Raw genomic sequence first — 16,065 nt, 5'->3', positions numbered from 1 at the left:
TATTAAAAATCTTACAAGAAGAAGTTACAAGTTAAGAAACACTGAGCATGCTACGCTGTGACTTGGTCTTTTCAGAAGTAACCTGGGCCAATTTTCAAAATTAGTATATTTTTTGAAAACCTCTTCAAACATTATTCTTATGGGGTTGTTATCATTTCTATATTTAAAAGAAGGAGCAGTTGAGGTATAGAGATTTCCCTGCAAGTTAATCCATTCCTTCCCCTCCTAATCTTTCCAAAACCCAGGGGAGGACATTCCTTTATTTCTTAGTGAAACATTAGCAGTAGCTCTTATAAAAAACTATCAGGACATTTTTTTTTATTTTAATGAATCCTCAGACTTATTTTGAAATGTGAATTAAACAGACATGGATAATGTAATTACTCATGCTGTTTTCCAAATGGTTCAGTTGCAGGTAGAACTCTCATGGGAGACAACATTTACATTCAGTGATGACTCTGATAAATATTTTCATATTTTGGCTGAATAACATGATAATTTCTGTATTTCATGGGAACACCTGAAAGAAGGCAATAATTGGTATGGCATTATTGCCTTGCCCTTTATATCCTTGATCTTAAAGAATAAATGTCCCTTAAAATGTGACTGAATGAAGAATCATTAATGGAAGTTATGAGAGCTAATCAGACTGTCAGTCTGCATTTTTTGGTGTAAGGAAAATGAAAAGCAAGCAAGACACTTACTAGAACAAGTGAGACATGTTTTTTACGGTGATAAAGATGCAATCCAATACAAATCTACTGAATGTCATCTTCTCTTGGAGTCAGAATGACATCTCTATTCTCCACACTTTTAATCCTGAGGCACCTCACAGCAGCAACTGTCAAACTAGTGCTAATTCAAAAAAAGCCCTGCAGGTGAAAATGTTTGACAGCCTCTCTCAGTTATCCAAATGAAAAATCAGGTTATTTTCCTTCACCATCCTTTTTGCCCACTTCTGTACACACTTCCTTCAATTTGACTTTCATTTTCTTTGTCATTGCCCCCAAAAATTCTTCAATCTTAAGATTTCTTTTCCTCTGCTCTTAGTGATTCAAATATAATTATCTGCAGTACAACATGAAGAAAAGGTGAGAATGGCCTTGTACAACAGGTGAAGGTACTTTGGTTTTAAGCTATAAATCTGATCTGAAAAGAAGAAAACAGCCTCAGTCTTTGTTTTGCAGGAGGTCTCCCTGCTTTCTGAATATGTTAATTTACATAATTAGCATTACAGTAAAAGTTAAGTAAAGATTAAGTAGAAAGAGTTTTTAGTGCCAGAGAAACTTAGAAATAATCTTAAAGAGCTTTTGCTGGTCTTGGGTTCTAATTCATTCTGTATTGTCTTTCTATTAACTGTTATAAAGACATGAAATCTGGACTAGTCCTTTAAATATAATGCATTTATGGTCATTTTTCATCTCTGTTGCTATGAACAACATTAATTTTATAGTATGTGGAATAGGCAGAAATTAAATATGCAGAATAATTGCTTAATCATCCCACAGTATTTAAGGTCATTAGGTCACAAGGTCACTCCTTTGGTAAATTACAAGTCATTGAGTCACTCAAAGACCCAGAGACTCTCATTACGGAGAAGAATGCCAATGTCAGGAAACGTGGGGTAGCATGGAGAGTCCCAAGCAAATTTTAACTGAATTAGTGTGTCTGTGACATGTGGTGCACCGCAATGCAGACATTCTAAGGTGGATCCCAAAACCAGTGTACATGCAATGAACTCAAGGTGAACCCAAAGTGAAAAGTCAGCCAAGAAAAAATTTGGCTTATGATTGTAGTCCTATTTCTGGAGATGGCTCAGGCATGCCATCAGCGTGGCATGTGTGCAGCCTGGAGTTCTTGTTCTCACGGACTAAGTGTGAGTAGGCACACAGCAAGAGAGACCAAAGTGCCATCTAAGCTTAAGTTTCCTGTCATGGCTGGGATCTGATTTGAATGGGTTCCTGGGTGACAGTCATGTCCCAAGGTTCCACAATCTAAAAATCAAATTATTTTATATCAAAATCGTTCCAGTTATCAGTAAAAATAATTACTTTCAGAAGCCTGCCAACAGCTTAAGACCTGGAAATCAGGTGAATTTCTGTATTTCTCTTGCATCTTAACCAACAATCAAGATTCAATGGGCCAAATTTTGGCCAAATTGTCCAGCTGTTGGGCAATCTCTGACAACAAAAAATATAGTTGTATTTGTGCGTGTTCCCTGAAGACTTATGGAAGAATCTCATATCTAGAAAGTCCCTTGTTGGGGATGATAAAAAAGAAGCAAACTGCACATTTTTCCACAAAAAAAAAAAAAAAAAGTGATTTCATATTCTTTTGTGAATATTTTGTACTCATAACCTGATTAGATTGACTATGGAGGAATTAATTTTAATTAACACAACACTCCACATCACATTACTATTTTCAGAAGATCCCTTAAAGAACTTTCATCCAAAGATCACTGACATCAATGGGAGTGAGATTTTCCATTAAACTCAGTGAGCTCTGGATCATATTCCATGTGTACAAGTGGTTTCCGTGTTATTTTTTAAATTATCGAAGCTTGTTTGTAAGGTTGACGGTAAGCTGTGAAGAGCAGGACTAAATTCACCATCTTCGAGCCAGTAGGTTATCTCCAAAAGGATGTCATGGCTTTGATCTATTCATGAAACAAGGTTCACGCAATCTGTTATGTATTACAGTTTGCCTGGCTAGATTTTCTTATTTGTATCATGGCCAAGACATTTCAGTGTTCCTGTCCTTTGAGACACTCTGGTTAAGATGTGAGTGATTTCCAATGCAGAAAATTATTACTGTAATTAATTAATTACCAACCAATTCTTTGTTAATAAACCCACCACTGAAATTCTAAGTTTTGCTCTAGGGGCTTTCACTTAAGTCTTATTTTCTAAAGTATTTTTTAATTGTGCATGAAAAAAATAAAACCATCAGGTTTAATTTTGCTTCTTGCACATTGCTCCTCTGGACCTACCATAGGAAATAAATAGGGATAAGAAAAGCAGGATAGGGGTTTTGTGTAGCCGTCTCACTCCAGACAACCTTCACACCAAGGAAAAGTTATATTTTATTGATCAGCAGTTAAATTCTTGGTTTCATATCCTTACAGTAGTGCACGAGGGAATGTCCCCATTGGGCAGACCAGTTCTCCTTCGCTGACACAGTTATTTACCTTCCATTTGTTGTTTCCAAGAGAAGGATAAATTAATCTTTTCATCCTTTAAAACAGGCTGCTGGGAAGATGCATCATTCTGCATAGAGGATTCTTGCCTTTGTAAATCAAACTGTTTTTTAAGAAGATGTTCTAAAAAAGTCTGCCTTCCTATGTGTGAGGCTGTATGTGCAATGCATTCATGGCATATATGAGTGGTGTACTAACATTTATGTGGAGTTTAACTCCCTTTTTAACTGCCAGAACCATAAAGTTCTTTGATTCAGTGCCATTCTTGAATTTCAAGGGGTGGTAGAGTCCCTGAGGAGACCATTCAGGCTGAGCCCTTGTGCAGAGGAGCAGTGTTATCGCACATCATCCTGTACCTGCAATCTTAATCCCCTCCTCTTGACATCAGGGCGGTTACCAGTTCTGTGTAAATGAAAATCCATAAGGATTTATCATTTGCCTGGAAATGTATATTTTGGCCTCAAATAACTAAGCACAGAGTCTTGATTTTTTCCAGAATAAAATGATTTGAAGAACAACCAGGATAAATAGTGCTGATTTTCTCATTTTGTTTTTTAAATACCTCAGAAATGTCACATTCCTGATCTGCATGTATTATCAGTTTTGAAATTCAAATGTTAGAACTCATAGAAGAATAAAAAAATATCTAATTCTACTCAATACACAAGCCTAACATCACCCCAGCTACCAAAGGACGATATAATTTAAATTTTTCTGCATAATTCTGTTATTTCATTCTTCGGGCAAGTTTGCACAGAGAGAGTAGAAGCAAAGCTGTCAAACTCCTTTTTCAGCACTGGCACCCAAACTGGGACCAGAGCCCAGATAATGTCATGGCACTTACAACTAGGTCCATAAATCCTGGATGAATTTGATTGTAGAAGTGAGGTTAACCACCAGAAATGCAACTGCAACTGAGGGTAACATTGAGGAATCACCATACTTTAGGAAGGGACATTTTAAATTTTCTTCCTTAGAGGTGTCGTGTGGATATATTGACAGATAACCTAGAGTTGTGATAAGTAGTAGTTGTTTGACCATTTAGGAGTTTTCCCCTGGTTAGAATTCACTAATAGCTTTGCTTCACACATTGCTGTTCCTTACACATTGCTATAGATGTATTCTTCACAATTCCTGGCTGAAGAGCACTTCATATCTTGGTTTTGGTAATTAAAATATCAAATGATGGAAAGGACTTGGCAGTTTTCTAAGGATCTCTCTCATCATCAGAGTGTCTGGCCCACAGTCTTACAAGGGTAATACTCTGGGCTTTTAGGGAATTTAGGACCTTGCAGTAGTTATTTGCCTCAACGACATCTAACTCTTTTAAGAATAACTTAACTGAGACAGAATTTAAATGATGATTCGTAGATTTTGGAAAATGGCTTCAAGCATAATGAGCAAAATGAGGCAGCACTAAAGATAAGGGGGAGGATTGTCTTTGTCTTGCTTCTGGTATGACAGAGTCAGCAGGTGTGGACTAAAGAAGTTTAGTCTGACAACTCAAATTATTTCACTGTGAGCATTTCCATCAACAGGGCTTACTCAGTTAATCAATACATATGAACCTGGGCCCTGACTCATGATATTGCCTACATTGCAATGACAGTGCAAAATGATTTATTTTGGCTAAAACCTTCTTCTCCACTCTCCTTAGCTACATCCTCCAGTTATCTGCTCCTATAATTATGGGGTATAATGTGTTTAAAATAAAGATCATCCATTTTAGTGAAGTCTAATCTCAAACTACTTTGTCAAGCACCCTCCATCCTAAAGCTTATTTGCTGATCAACTGTATAAAATAATTACTGGTTTAGTAGCATGTTTTACTTTTCTTTCAGGCAGTTCAGATATTCATTGCCAGTGAAGCTGCTTAAAACTATAGAATCCTTATGGGGTTTATTCATCACTGAAGTCTTATTTTCTGAAGTAAATTAATGATTTGCTATTCTTGGAGACTTTACTCTGCTTATCACTGTTATTAACTTGCATCAAAAAATCACACTAAGCCATTTTTCAAACCTTGACAAAAATAGCCTAGAGACATTCTGGTGAATGAAGGTCTTGAGGGGGAAAAAAGCAGGTATATTTTGAATAATGGAAATGTACTCAGTTAACATCAGGTATAGCTGTCAGAGGTTATTGCTAGCATTCAGAATCAGCCCTCCTTTCTGCGGACAATATGCCAGAACATAGTGAGAGATGACACTGGGAGGATCCGCATAAAGAAAAGCTGTGTTTAGCTGTTAAGATTTTGGCTTGGCTGTGAAAATTGCCTGGGTGCCAATTCGCATTGGCATTGTGTAGCTGACACTTGGAGATCGATCTAAGAAATCCAGCAAATGCTTGCAACAGGCGAGACAGTAACATCTCAGAGAGATATCTCTGACAGAGGAAAGAGTGCAAATGAGAGAAAAGTTTTTGAAATGGACAGGTATTTAGTCAATGAAAACCAAACCTGGGAAAAAAGCAAAAATGAAGGACAGTGTTGAACAATTATCTGCCCCAAAAAGAAAGAAAAAGGTATCTTTCTTCACAGAAGAGGAATATTGTAGCGTCTTTTTTCTTCCATGAGGTAATAGTTAAAAACCACACTAAAACAGATCTCTGACAAACTAATACCCTTGGAGGTGTTTTTCCAATGGAAACCAGCACTGTGATGGTTAGCAAGAGAGTCAAAGAACTGAACTGGGAAGAACAGGTTGTTTGAAGACCATTTCTTTAATTTGAAGATTCCTAGGAAAAAATCTTTGGTCAACTAATCTTTGATTTCATATAGTCCCCACCTGTTAACATCTTCCTTCTTGCTTGGTCAGTCAAATAAATTTCCATTTTGCATAACAGATTAAATGGGCAGGTTCACTTTAGCCACCACAAAATCTTTCCCTTGGAGACCGAAGCACTGGGGACATAGCTGTTGTTATGTGTTCTGTGGGATGTCATGCCATACGGACATGGACAGACAGTGAGCAAACCAGCAATACCCTGCTGCCAGGAGCTTACAATCTGAAGCAAAAAAATGGGCAACTACAAAAAAGCAACCGCAGAGCATGGAGTCGTGAGGGATTTGGAAAGAATAACTTTCCTCTCCACAATCTTCTACCTCACCTCTTCCATTTTTTCTAACAGGCCTACATATACTGAAAGCTCCTTGTAACAAAAACTCTTGTTACATATGTGTTTGGTGGGTAGTACAACACCCGGCATCGCTGGGCTGTACTGTAATGGAAAGATTAATCACTGAGCTATAACATATCAGAGAAAATGAAATAAGCAGCAGCTCATACAGACTGGCAAGGACATGCAAATTCCAAGAGATGTGGACAGTTATAAAGTTTTAAGATTGGCATAAAATAAAAAAAGGGGTGAATTAATACTTGGACTTTTATGCAGATTGTGATGCACCCACCAAAAAACATCAAATAAAAAGTCGGAGAACTACTTGAAAATAAGTAGGAAAAAAGCAGTGCTTCTGACACCTCTGGAATCTTTTCCTACGAAGTTTAAATAAGCATCAGAAATTAGGTGCTAAATATTATGACGTAATACAACAGACAATAGGAGAAACGTCTTCTCTCAGATGTTCTTGTAACTGTACTATAGGGATGGTACCTAATTTGCTGCTTAGTTGTTCCCAAAGATCCAGTTAAAATGAGATTTATTTCCTATTTCACAATTTACTTGAATCGTATGCTGGGAAGAAGAGTTGGGTCTAAGGAATTTGTCATATTTAGAAATGACAGTGTCCCGTGTAAGAAGAAATAACTAGTATGTTTAGTACTATCCCTGATTCTTACATTTTTTATCATTATGTTTTCTTTCTGTTGGCTGTTGTGGTCAGTGAACTGAGGATATCATCAAAGTCCACTGAAATGAAAATAAATTATTCAAATGACTGTGAACAAATACTGTAATTCAGATTTATTTTAGTACATGTTCTGGTTGGTTTGTTCTTTTTTTGGTGATATTTACAATAAATTTTCAGGTGTCTCTGGTTTCAACAATGCAGTTTGGATTTACTGCAAGAACGATTGAGGAGACTAAATGTATTCTGTCCCTCAAATCAAGTTAAATATATTCCAAAATTAAGACTGAAAAAATAATAATCATGTGTTCCGAGAGTCTAACTGGAACACTGAAAAATAAAATGCTCTAATTCATGTGTCTCTTATGGTTTATAACATTTAATGTTTCCCTTCTAAGTTAATTAGTGATATTTGGAATAGAATACAACGAGAAATACAACCTAAAATGCGAAGAAAGATCCATATGATTGCTTTACAATTCGGAGACTTATCTCCATAATCCCTTGTCTATGATTTTCACCCTTGTGGCTTGATAAATAATTTCTTTGTTATTTCATATACCTGCCCTGATTAAGAAAAGATTGATTATTTCCTAAAACAGTTTTGTAATTAATACCAAAGTCACAGTCCATCCCCCTTGTTGATCCTTGCCTCTACATGTTTCTCATAGAATATAATTGTCTTAATTCTCTCTGGATTGATTAGATATAATGTTCAAAGGGAAATCTACTTTATTACTGACCTAACATACCTTTGCTAATAAGAATTTTTTTTTAATGCACTTCAAAGATGAAAGTTTCTTAATTAACAGCAGAAGCTTTACTGAACCAAGTCTGTTACGGTCACATCACCATTTCCTGGGGCTCTATTATTTTCTTTATTAACAAAATCCATTGGATATAAAGGCCTGAAAATAATTTATAGATACAATGAAAAAAGTACTGCTCTGAACACCTCCACTACTTTTTAAAATCAAAATTTAAGAACTAGAGGTTTTATGTAATGAAGAACATTTAAAATCTGTACTTGGAGTGGAGTTCACCACTTAACTTCCATTTGGAGGATTTAAATGGGATTTGAGTGGTGCACATGCTTTCAGATCTGCGGGGTGTAAATTTCACCCTTAATCAAGGCAGTTTTTACTATGCTATTTGAAAAGTACATTTCCTAGCTCTGAAATCCCTCTCAGTATTTTTGTTTAGTCAATAATGTGCTATTTTTAAGTTTACATTTATGGTAGTCAAGGTCAAGAAAAATATTTGCCAGGAAGAAACCTATGCTGTAACCATTCCAGCCATTATAGTTTAGCAGTCAAATAACATATTTGTTATTATACAGTATGCCACAATACTCTGTATAATTCACCTACATGGAAAGGCTGGCCAGAGGCCTGTCCTGGTTTCGGCTGGGATAGGGTTAAATTTCTTCCTAGTGCTGTGTTTTGGATTTAGTACAAGGAGAATGTTGATAACACACTGATGTTTTCAGTTGTTGCTAAGTGCCCTCCTAGTCCAAGGACAGCTCCCGTGCCTACTGACTGAGCTAGGTACACAAGATGGGAGGGAACATAATCAGGACAGCCAGCCCAGCTGGCCAATGGGGTATTCCATACCATGTGACGTCATGCTCAGTATATGAAGGGTAGGCGTGATCCAGGAAGTACCGATCGCTACTTGGTTATCGGTCAGCGCGGGTGGTGAGCAATTGCATTGTGCATCACTCATTTTGTATATTCTATCATTATTTATTATCATTATTCTCCCTTTTCTGTTCTATTAAACTGTCTTTATCTCAACCCACGAGTTTTTCTCACTCTTACCCTTCCGATTCTCTCCCCGTCCCATTGGGGGGGCGGGGGGAGTGAGTGAGCGGCTGCGTGGTATTTGGCTGCCTGCCAGGTTAAACCACGACAGTCCTTTTTGGCGCCCAACGTGGGGCTCGAAGGGTTGAGATAACGATAGATCTGACCAAAGTGTGTTAAGGCAAAATTGATATAAGCATCCATTATATTGATTGGTCACAATGTTGATGTATTGGCTGTCAAAGTTATGGGGCTGGCTCTCAATGTTGGGTCATGTAATACCTTGCTTGCAGTATGTGTTCCCTTTTGTGCTGTTTATCATTATTCGGAACTGGGCCAAGATTATCATTTTGTTGCTGTTTTATGAGGTGATAAAATCATTGGTCGTAAGTCTAATCTGGTATCTGTACTCAGCGCTGCCGTCATTTCTGTACCTCGGGAACCACCTCTTAGAAATTATTAGTAATTGCACTTGTTTCTCCTCGGAGAATGAATTTAAGGGGGAGACGGGATGGGACACTCTCTCCCACTTGTTCATCTTCCCCAAAAGGAGGGGTGAACCGGCCCAGGTCGGAGACGGAGCAGGTCAAAGCTCCCGTGCCGGTCAGTAGCGGGATCGCGCCTGTGAATAGCCACTGCAGCGTAGCCTGGGCAACACAGAGAGACGCGGGCTCCTTTGTATCCACCCCTTATTCCATACCATTTACGTTATGCTTAGGTCTCACATTTTTCAATACCTTTCAATTAATCATCACTATCTTTTTTATATATATACATATATAATACATATACATACATATATACATATAATACATATACATACATATATACACATAAATATATATATAAATGTCCATTGAGTTCTTTTAGTCCACAACTTTGGGCTCCATCTGTCATAACAGTCTTTCAGGGCCAGAAGGATGGTGTGTGGTGTTGGGCTGTTGCATCCTGAAGCCAGTTCTCATTTCGGTACTGCTGCACTCGTTCAGTTCTATCATCGTTGCACTTTGCTCGGTTTCATCGGAGTTAGTTCATTCTTCATTAATCTGGGTGATTTTCACTGCTATACCATTGATAGCAACCATAGAAATAATGATATACAATATCATATAACAATTGACATTATAAAATTCAGTTCATTGGCTATTTTCACCCAAAATCAAATCCCCTTGAGGTACACACCGGACTTGCCCATCCTTTCGCATCACCCACCAAGTGCACCCAGGTCCTTGAGCAAAAGCAATCCCACGGATGGGTTTTCCCTTGCCAGAGGCAGGAGTAACCCAGACTGTCTTCCCCAGCATATTTCTTATGTGCACGACAGGGACTTTATCTCCATCTACAGTACGTAAAAGTCTTGATTGGGCAGGGCCAGCTCGATTAACAGACCCCCTAGTGTTGACTAACCAGGTGGCTTTTGCTAAATGTGTGTCCCAATGCTTGAATGTCCCACCACCCATTGCCCTCAGTGTTGTCTTTAGCAGCCCGTTGTATCGTTCGATTTTCCCAGAGGCTGGTGCATGGTAGGGGATGTGATAGACCCACTCAATGCCATGCTCTTTGGCCCAGGTGTCTATGAGGGCGTTTCGGAAATGAGTCCCGTTGTCTGACTCGATTCTTTCTGGGGTGCCATGTCGCCATAGGACTTGCTTTTCAAGGCCCAGGATGGTGTTCCGGGCAGTGGCATGGGGCACAGGGTATGTTTCTAGCCAGCCGGTGGTTGCTTCCACCATGGTGAGCACATAGCGCTTGCCGTGCCGGGTTTGTGGGAGTGTGATATAATCAATTTGCCAGGCCTCCCCATATTTGTATTTCAACCATCGTCCCCCATACCAAAGAGGCTTTACTCGCTTGGCTTGTTTGATTGCAGCGCACGTTTCACATTCATGGATAACCTGTGCAATAGCGTCCATGGTCAAGTCCACCCCTCGATCACGAGCCCATCTATATGTTGCATCTCTTCCTTGATGGCCTGAGGCATCATGGGCCCACCGAGCTATAAATAATTCACCCTTATGTTGCCAGTCCAGATCCACCTGAGCCACTTCAATCTTAGCAGCCTGATCCACCTGCTGGTTGTTTTGATGTTCTTCAGTGGCCCGACTCTTGGGTACGTGAGCATCTACGTGACGTACTTTTACAACCAGGTTCTCTACTCGGGCAGCAATATCTTGCCACAATGCGGCAGCCCAGATGGGTTTACCTCTGCGCTGCCAGTTGTTCTGCTTCCACTGCTGCAACCAACTCCACAGGGCATTTGCCACCATCCATGAGTCAGTATAGAGATAAAGTACTGGCCATTTTTCTCGTTCAGCAATGTCCAAGGCCAGCTGGATGGCTTTCACCTCTGCAAACTGGCTCGATTCACCTTCTCCTTCAGCAGTTTCTGCAACTTGGCGTATAGGACTCCATACAGCAGCTTTCCACCTCCGATGCTTTCCCACAAGGCGACAGGACCCATCAGTGAACAGGGCATATTGCTTCTCGTTTTCTGGTAGTTTATTATACAGTGGGGCTTCTTCAGCACGTGTCACCTCCTCCTCTGGGAATATTCCAAAATCTTTGCCTTCTGGCCAGTTCGTGATCACCTCCAAGATTCCTGGGCGACTGGGGTTTCCTATTCGGGCCCGTTGTGTGATCAGCGCGACCCACTTACTCCACGTAGCATCGGTTGCATGATGTGTAGAGGGGACACTCCCTTTGAACATCCAGCCCAGCACCGGCAGTCGGGGTGCCAGGAGGAGCTGTGCTTCAGTGCCAACCACTTCCGAAGCAGCTCGAACCCCTTCATATGCTGCCAATATCTCCTTTATACTGTCCTGGTTTCGGCTGGGATAGGGTTAAATTTCTTCCTAGTGCTGTGTTTTGGATTTAGTACAAGGAGAATGTTGATAACACACTGATGTTTTCAGTTGTTGCTAAGTGCCCTCCTAGTCCAAGGACAGCTCCCGTGCCTACTGACTGAGCTAGGTACACAAGATGGGAGGGAACATAATCAGGACAGCCAGCCCAGCTGGCCAATGGGGTATTCCATACCATGTGACGTCATGCTCAGTATATGAAGGGTAGGCGTGATCCAGGAAGTACCGATCGCTACTTGGTTATCGGTCAGCGCGGGTGGTGAGCAATTGCATTGTGCATCACTCATTTTGTATATTCTATCATTATTTATTATCATTATTCTCCCTTTTCTGTTCTATTAAACTGTCTTTATCTCAACCCACGAGTTTTTCTCACTCTTACCCTTCCGATTCTCTCCCCGTCCCATTGGGGGGGCGGGGGGAGTGAGTGAGCGGCTGCGTGGTATTTGGCTGCCTGCCAGGTTAAACCACGACAAGGCCCTTCAGATAACTTCTGTTTATCCATATTGATATTTACTTGGCCATTTGTGGTATCTGAAGAATACATAAGCATTAATGGCCCATTTTTAACTACTGCTCCTTTAGCATTGTCAAAGTCCACTGTGAAATAGAAAAGAAAGAAAAAAGAAATGCCATTCTTTGTGTTTATCTGTTGTCATAAGAATATTGGATTTTAAGTTTTTCTCAGCAATCCTAAGGTTCAAAAATGTATTCACTTAAGGATAGGGAAAAATTTTCACATATTTCACACTCTGGTCCTCAGCTGATCATAAAGAAGATCAAGTATTGTGAGAGTAATGAAAAATATAGGTGGAGTTGAAAACACTTGTTCTATGAATGAAAAAAAAAAAGAAATAAAAAAAAAGAAAAAAAAAGGTATTTGTGAGGAGACAGGTGAAACACAGATTCACTCTGAAACAAACTACTGAAAAATTGAAGCCTGGGGATTAGAGACATGAAGTAAGCTCCCAGACTGTAATACCTGTTTTTCAGTAAGCAATACTGGCAGCTCTACACATTCATGATAATATTAATTAGGCCTAGAAAAAATTGCAAGTATTATCATTAGCATGTTGTGACATTTAAGCCGTCTCAAATTTGAAGACTGACATTGACCTCTAAAACTCATAGAATTTATTCAATTTATGATCTCCCTGTTCAATACGCAAAGATGAGGGAGAGAAAACTAAAATTCACAGGTCTGAAGTAGTTAAGGGTGTAGTAATTTTATTCTGATATTGTTGAAAGAGTTGCCAGCACTTTTTTAAAAGTTCTCCTTCCTGGAACATAAAAATTACTTTAAAAAGGATTTTTATTATTTAAGAAGAGGACTGATAATCTTGCCTGAGAGAACCTAAGAGATTCTTTATTGTTGTACATTTCTATGAAAACCTACCTTTTTAAACATACGTTTTGCGCAGAGAGCATTAAAAAGCAAGAAAAGAAGAAAGCAAATATTCACCGAAAATCACTTTGTTTTGGTTTGTCCTCTCCTTCCAGGGTTTTGAGTTTCAGCTACCTACATATCACCGGTGCATTTTAATTTAGCCATCACATGCCCAATTACAAAGTGGAAAAAGTTTGGGTAGACAGCAGCTCACCAGAAAAGGAACTGGAGATTAAGAAAGATTGCTAAGTACAATGTCACACACACACATACACAGACAAAGTAACTTCAGACCAAAGTCATAAACAGGAGTGTTATAGTTGTAATTATAAAAACTTATAAAAACTTTTGTACTGTCTACAAAAATCAGCATGGTTGAGTCTATGTAAGGAAAACCCACATGGAGACATCCTAATGATATTCAAATATTTTAAAGGCTCCACAGAGAAAGAGATAATAAAATATTCCACATACCTATTGGGGAGAGAAAAGTTGCAATGGGGTTAAACTGCAGTGGAGGAGATCTAGGTCAGGTAGTAGGAAGAAAACTTTTTAATGATAAGAATAATTAAGCACTGGAATATCCAAGGATGGCAGTGGAATTCCTATCACTTGGGTTTTCAAAAGAGGGATAGAAAGGTGTCAGATGAGAACAGGTCAGTATGACTCTACCCTGGGGCCACCCTGGAGAGATAAAATGATTATTGGTGTTCCTTTCTACATGTGTCTGAACTCTATTAATCTAGGATATTGCCTCTGTGACTTCACAGGCATCAGTTTTTGTGAAGATGTTCGTTAACAAAATCAAAACACAGGATGTGAAACTATTTCTGTTGATGTATTTTTGAGAGACAACTAGACAATAATGACTCCTTGTATGAATGTCTTCAGGCGGTGATAGAAAGGTAAGGACATTGCAGACAGTAGCAGTACAGCAATTTTCTTAGGTTTCTGAAAAGACAGAAAGTCAGAATGTATGTTTTTCTTGTCTTGAATCTATTCATCAGCCAGTGGCTGTACAGAAGATGATCTACTCTTAGATATGATAAGACATTGGATTGAAAATAATCTTCCCTTTTTTTTTTTTTTTTTTGCTGTAGAAACAACTGAATACTTCGGTGGTAAGTGCAGGAGAGCAGCAGATTTGTTCAGTGCATTTGATGAACTCTGGGGAGACCATCTGATGGCCTCATTAGAAAAGGGAAGGTCACCAAGAAGAGAAACTATTCAGAAATGCTGAAGTCAGGATCATCATCACTACCTGTTGGAGTTTATAATTTGGGGCTATTTCTCAGAAAAGTTGGTATTCAGGCTTTTGACCAAGGACTTTACCATAAATTAATGAAGATATATGTTGTTAAAATTTAATTTTAAAAGATATTAACAACTAAAGGTTGCTGCTGACCACTCAACAACTATAGGAAACGCAGAATGTAATTCACTTGCTGTGAGTAATTCATCATAGGAAAACTATTACATCTATCTTTTTAAGATTAAATAGGTTTTCAGGTACAAACCACAGAATTTTAAAATCTAAAACTCAAACATTTATTTGGGTTTAGCAGGCTATAGAGACATGAAATATACCTATTCATTGCCAGTTTGACTCAATATCTTTTCAAGGAGTTGTAAATACTTCACCATCTCAGGCTCAACCATGACAGACAAAATCTATTTCCATATTGAGACTGACATGACCACTATTGCTTCCAGTCCCTTAAGGTCAAGTCCAAATGTGACCGCATTTGTTTTAAATGCTGAGGTGGGACTCATCTCTTTTACGCTCAAGTGTCTATAAAGCAATTCTTAAGCCCCCTAATTCCTAGTTCCACATTTTTGTCAGTGGTGAGATAATCAATACAGTAAATGGAGTCCAGAGAGGGATTCAGCTGACCTACTAGCAGGGGCTTGATTCCGTTGCCTTATCACAGACAACAGTACCATTTGAGATGACTTGGGATGTCCCACCTGACCTCCAGCTGCAAGTCCAGAAAGGCAGAGGTCTCCTCTAGGTTACACATCATGGCTGTCACCTCTCTAGATGCCTTGAATAGCTTAGGGTGTCTTAAAGGGCCTATATTTAAGCAAGCAAATTGAGAATTGAGTGTTTAGTTTATGAAGAGAGAAGCTGCTCTCTACATATTAATTCTAACATCACAATGGCTGAGAACAAATTTACTGGAAGTTCTTCTATTTTTGATTTTTTTTCCCCATAAAGGTCGGTAAACCTGTTGACCCTCTGGGCACATTGAAAACCCCTTGATTGAGGCTTTTGCCTTAGGAGAGAAGCAGGGCATTGGGCAAGGACTATATTGTATTGTGCAGCTGAGTGTCCTTCAATTTAGTTTTACATCAGTCAACCATAACTCATTGCTCTTAATAATTTACATGTGCACCCAGAGAGATTGTGATGAGCATAATTTTTAAAAAAAACTAATAATTAAGTGAAATAAAGTAGTAAATGAATGAGGATGTCATACTGAAAATGATCTATTGAGGATGATGTATATCATAATGGGAAAATCAGATACTGTGTTCTTATATTGTTAAAACAAAATGATGCTTCCCTAGTGATGTAAAGTAATCTGAGGCTTTAGAAACCTGAACTTAACATGTGAGGTTTTTCTTTATTCATGTTTAGGTTGAATAAGATAAAATATTTCCATTGATGAGTTAGTAGCATCCTCTCTGTCAACAGATATAATAGGAGTCCTGTTGCAAGGATTATCACAGGGTTTGCAAAGATTACTTAAAATTATGTCAGTCAAAGCATTGTTGAATGTACTACATGGAAAAAATATGTACCAGTGAATAACGATAAATAATTCCTTTTTCAGGTAAATATCGTTCACTCAGGACTCAACAGTATTGCAAACACCTGAACATGCTTAACCTCTTGTGTCCTCAGTAGCCCTGCTGAGATTCAGCACATATGTAACTGTGTTCAAGATCAATGAATAATTATTTTAAGTTGAAAAACTGAGAACAAGACAATAATAAAATGGAAACAA

Source organism: Calonectris borealis, chromosome 1 (genome assembly GCF_964195595.1).
Source record: "Calonectris borealis chromosome 1, bCalBor7.hap1.2, whole genome shotgun sequence".
NCBI lineage: Eukaryota > Metazoa > Chordata > Aves > Procellariiformes > Procellariidae > Calonectris > Calonectris borealis.
The sequence above is the reverse complement of the archived record's forward strand: the minus strand, read 5'-3'. Positions refer to the sequence as shown.